Genomic DNA, 5,588 nt, shown 5'->3' on the forward strand with positions numbered 1-5,588 from the left:
GAGAATAAAATTTTTCTAAAAGTTTACTACCAGCTAGTTATGCAAGCTTAAGCAAATTCCTAGGACAAAATTTTCTTTTCTATAAAACACAAAGTTCAGATTAACTGCTAAGATCTCCTCCAGCTCAAATGTGGTTTGACTATAAGCCTTGAAAATTCTGTAAAGATGCTCTTCAGTTGAGGTGTTTTTGAACGGGAGCATCCATAGCAAGTGGGCAGCAAGGGTGGAACCCAGGTTTGGGGAGACTCTGCAATGACTGCTGAAATGAGACCCACAGCCATTGGGTAGCCGGTTCCCTGCAGTTCATTGTGGACCAGGAGTGGTCCTGGCCAGGGCCATGCCCAGGTGTTCTTGGGCTAACAGGTAGATAATGATAAGAAGCCAACCTTCGTAGGTATCTATTGTTCTGAATTACAGAAGAATCAAGAGTTAAGCCTTCTGACACATATTATTGCAAGATTTTCTCTTCCATAGTTAGGATATTTACAACCCCAAATTATAAAATCTTCAGCGGATAAAATTTCCAAACAATTTCTCCCCCTCCACCCCACCCCTGGCGCATCCTGCTAGAACACTCATGTTCTCCTCTCAATTTGCTTTATTTGATCCTGGCCCTGACTGGGTTACCACTGGTGCCATTTCCCCCAACTCACCCTCTAGATGTCATCTCATTGCTTTGTCTTATACATATAGTCTCACAGCCTGGTTGTATTTATTCTTGAGAGGAAATATCTATCATGATACTCAAAAATTCCGGATAATTTTACCCTCTTTATGAAAACTAATTTATTAGAGCAAGGAGCCTCCCTCAGGTATTATCCTGCTGTGAGGGAAAATAAGAAACTCTAATTGCTCTTCAAAGTGCTAATGACAGCTTCATGGGTAAGAAGATGGGGAAGATGAAGAATTACAACTTTCTGAGCTCTCTCAGGCTTTAATGACAAGTGGAGGCCGGAGTGGTCCCTTTGCTCTTGGCCGTTGAGATCACAAAGAAAATCTGCCCAACTTTATCAAATCAGGTCTCCTGAGGCTGCACAGAGTCAGGGTGAAGTAGAGGTGCTGTGTCCTGAATGTTTGTGTCCTCCCCAAAATTCATATGTTGAAACCTAATGCCCGATGTGATGGTACGAGGAGGTGAGGCCTTTGGGAGGTGCTTAGGTCAAGAGGCAAGAGCCCTCACGATGGGATCAGTGTTCTTATAAAAAAGACCCCAGAGATATCTCGTGCCTCCTCAGCCAGATGAGGACACAGCTAGAAGATGCTGTCTATGAACCAGGAATCAGGCTCTCACCAGACATTGAATCTGCCAGCACCTTGATCTTGGACTTCCCAGCCTTTAGAACTGTGAGAAATGAATTTCAGTTGTATATAAACCACGCAGTCTATGGTATTCTGTTATAGCAGCCTGAAGAGACTAAAACAAGTGGGAAGCATATTTGGCCACAATCAAAGAACCCAATCCTATTCCATGTTGTTTCTAACCAGCTGTGCAGCCTCCCTGGACTCCAGGCTTCAAATCTCTAAAATAAGGGGCTGAATCTCCAGTTACCACTGACAGATTAGATACTCACATGTGTCTCTGGATCCTTCCTAGTGTCAATAAAAACAACCACAAAGGGATTTTTTAATGAAAAATTTTAACAAGCTCTTTATTCATTTACTTTTAGGTATTTTATAAATACCAGAAGAGAAATTGGACAGTTTGTGATGAAACTTAGAAAAATTTCTTTTTCCATAAAGCAAACTTATAAATCTTTCCCTTTGGCTCCTTCTTCCAGTCCTCCTTCACTGTATTGAAGAGACACTGGGTTATTCCAGGTTTTTGGTCAGGTGGGTGGTTTCCAAACCAACTGGACTCTCCAGGTAGGGAGCTCCTGCACAGAGTTTTCCAGTCACTGGATCTATGACTTGTCCAACTTTGAAAATGATCTCAGCCAGTTCATGTTTCACATGCTTCATTCGTGGGACAGGTAAAGCTTTGAGAAGCTCAACATCCCCAGCTGTGCACTGCTGAAGAGCATCGTGAGCAAAGTAGGTTTTTTGCTTATTAAAATACTTTAATAAATAGGGATGCGGAACAAGCCTGGCCACTCTCACTTTAGCAGTTTTTTGCATCGCTGTCCCAATCACCTCCCCATGATCCATTTGCATGGACAGATGAATGAGCTATTGACATTATTATGTGGCTTTGGTCACCTCTTGGCTCTGCTCTCCTGGCGTGCGGCCTGTGGAGCCCAATTGCAAAGGGATTTTTAACAAAGAAAAGAAAATGGGACAGAGAAATGTCAATAGAATTTTGAAGATGGGGAGCAGATGGAATTAGCTATATAAAAAATCAAAATGCCTCAAATCAGTGAGGAGAGCTGAGAAATGGCCCTGCTTGCGCCGCTGAACCTCCAAAAGGCTCAGGAATTGGTAGGACTTGGCGTCTTTGGAAGTGAAAGTAAAGATGAGACTGAAAACAAGGGGATGGAAAGTCTGTTGAAGGAAAAATTGGCCTCCAGATCTTCTCCCAACCTTACAGAGTGGGCTGTCTGTCCCGACTCACCCAGGAGAAGACTGGAAGGCTATTCTTTGGCGAGGATGAAACACGCACTCTGGATTTGAGGCACAAATCACAGTTGGTGGATGAATGAGTAACACTCATGGGGCACCACTAGAAAACAGGGAGATTACATGAACGTTTACGACCTGCATGTTGAGAACGCCTTCCTTTTTTATGCGATGGTACAGCTCAGCCTATAACCTCCAGGCAGGATAACAGGAGATTCTTCTCTGTGAATCTGACCAGCCCAAGAGAAAAGAACAGAAACTAGGTTTTGTTCCCAAAGGATATAGCCTAGCCAGGGATCCTAGAGCCATGCCCATAGTAAACAAGCCTTCCCCCTGTGCCCAGAGCTCCAAGACAGCCTGTTAGTGACCCATTCTTGATTTTGAACGAAGAGTCAAGAATCCCCAGACATTTGAGGAAAGCATCTAATATACCAGATAACCAAAGCAAACAGAAAAATAAGAGTTGACCCTTATTGAGCACATATATGAGCTAGGCACTCTTCTAAGGACTTTATGTGTATTTACTCATGTAATCCTCACCACGGCTATTTAACACTATTATTATCTCTACTGAATAGATGAAGAAACTGAGGCATAAAGACATTAGGTAAACTTGCCCAAGGTCACCCAGCTAGTAAGTGGGGAAGCTGTTATTTTAACCAGGCAATCTGGCTTGGATCCATGCTGTAACCACTAAGCCAAAATAATAATAATAAATAAATAAAATAAAACACATTTATTAGTAATAGAGACCAATTCAAAGAAAATAGAACTTCCACAGTATCAATAATATCCTCTGAAATATAAGAGAAGAAATTTCATCTAAGAAATAAGAAAAGAATGCTGTAAAAATGCAATATTAAGAGAACCAAAAGAGTCTTTTTAGCAATTAAAAATATGGAAACACAAGTGAAAAACTCAGTGGAATGGAGATTTTCCAGAAAGTAGAGCAAGTTATAGCTTTGTAGCTGGTCACCTGGCTTCCAAACCTGGTCCATCCCTCCACCCCTCAGACTATTCTCAATACAACAGGCAGAGCGCTTAATTTTAAATCCTAATTCAGAGACACATTAATTCCTTGCTTAAAACTCTCCAGCAAACCCCCCTCATATTTAGGATAAAAGTCACACACGTACTATGGCCTGTGAGGTCCTCTATGATCTGGTGTGTGGCCTCCTCAGCAATGCCAACTGTAGCCATTTTCCCCGTACTCACTCCAGCCACACTAGCCTCTTGCTGTTCCTCTTATCACCAAGCTTACTCCTACCTCAGGGCCTTTGCACTTGCTGATTCCTCTGTTCATAAAGCTGTTCTTTCATATCTTTGCAGAGCTGGCTTCTTCATTTCAAGTCTCCAAGAAGCCAAGCTGTCCCTGACCTCCCAAACTAAACCACCTCCAATCCCTTTCTGCCTCTTTCCATGAGTTGTCACTTGCTGACCCTTTACTCTGCTCTACTTTTTTCATAACACTTATCACTGTCAGAAAATGTTTATGTATGTGCTCTTACTTCTTTGTTTCATTGATGGATCTAGGCTATAAGCTCCATGGGGCCTGCAACTTTGTCTCAGTCACTGCTGAATCCTGAGCACTTACATGGCACTGGTACACGGTAAGCATTAAATAGATATTTGTTAAATAAACAGTATTAGGTGGTAAAAACAATGACACCACCTTCAATGACTGTTTTTATAGAATCCCTGGATTTTCAATCTGCAAAGTAATGAAAAGTAAAAGTCTGTACAAAGCAGAGGAAATTGGTTTCATTTTTGTTCCGCTCATAAGCTCTGGAGGGGGTAGCTGCAAATACAATATCTGGGCTGAACAGTGTGGTCTGACATTTCTTCTGTGAGCCCCAGAGGTATCTCCCTTCTGGCAGAGCCGCAGGCACGGATGGGGAGCAGCACAGCGCTCCTATTAGCTAAGTATGTAAACAAGCCAGCCAGCGGCTGCCTCTGCTTATTATCTACATGAATAAAATGCTTCCACTGGGACACACCAAAGGAGAAGCATTCTCAGTTCCAGTGGAGCTAAATTCTCCAGAAAAGTGATTCTTGACCCCGGGCTCAGAGAGAATTCTTTGGAGGAAGAAGAGATCAATAGTGTTAATCGCCCTTTCCACAGCTGGGCAGGTTTCTCTCAGCTGCAAGCCAGGAAGACAAAGAGGGGGACAGGTTTTCTTTAAACTATGAAGGAATCTTTTCTGAAAAGAGCATTTAGACTGTCAACTCCTGTGGAATATCTCCATTGTAATAAGGGATGGAGAGAGAACAATGAAGAGAAATCCCATGGTAATCCAAATATCTCATTTTACCACAAATAATCTCACTCCTCAAAAATGCCAAGTTCCCCAAGGAAGGACTTGGCAGGCGCCTTCAGCATGACAGTGCAGGGCTGGCAAGTGGACCCTGCAGTTCAAAAGCAGATGGAGGCAAGAGTGGAGGGCCTGGAAGTGAGAAGGCAACAAGACCTACTCTGGAGTTCTCACAAGCTGATTCTAGAAGATGATCTGAGGCAGTGTGGGTGGGACGCCGGGGAGCAGAAACGTAAAGAGTCCAGGGTGGACCCAAGGCAGCAATCCTAAGGAGAGTCTGGTGTCATCTTATAGGTATGGAGTCAGAAGTCCAAAAATCAGTGTCACTGGACTAAAGTCAAGACGTCGGCAGGGCTGGTTCCCAATGGAGGCTCTGAAGGGAGAATCCCTTTCCTCGCCTTTTTCAGCTTCTAGTGACCTGGGCTTGTGACTGCTTCTCCGTCTTTATAGTTGACTCCAGTCTCAGTTTCCATGGTCACATCACCACCTTCTCTCTCTCTGCTTCTCACTTACAAGGCCGTGTGTGATTACACTTAGGGCCCGCCTGGGTAACTCAAGATTGTTTCCTCATCTCAAGATCCTTGACTTAATCACATCTGCACAGTCCCTTTTGCTATGTAAGGCAGTCTTCACAGGTTCCAGTGGTTCAGACCTGGGTATCTTTAGAGCCGTTGTTCAGCCCAGCACAGTATATAAAGTAAATTATGTGTATGCATATGTGTA

The 5,588-nt window shown here is 43.3% G+C and overlaps 1 pseudogene; it reads right to left on the reverse strand.

Moving 5' to 3' along the window:
• Positions 1-1,653: 1,653 nt before the first annotated feature.
• LOC139075735 (small ribosomal subunit protein uS17m pseudogene) lies at positions 1,654-2,171 on the reverse strand (annotated as a pseudogene).
• Positions 2,172-5,588: the final 3,417 nt, after the last annotated feature.

This window comes from Equus przewalskii, chromosome 14 (assembly GCF_037783145.1).
Source record: "Equus przewalskii isolate Varuska chromosome 14, EquPr2, whole genome shotgun sequence".
Taxonomy (NCBI): domain Eukaryota; kingdom Metazoa; phylum Chordata; class Mammalia; order Perissodactyla; family Equidae; genus Equus; species Equus przewalskii.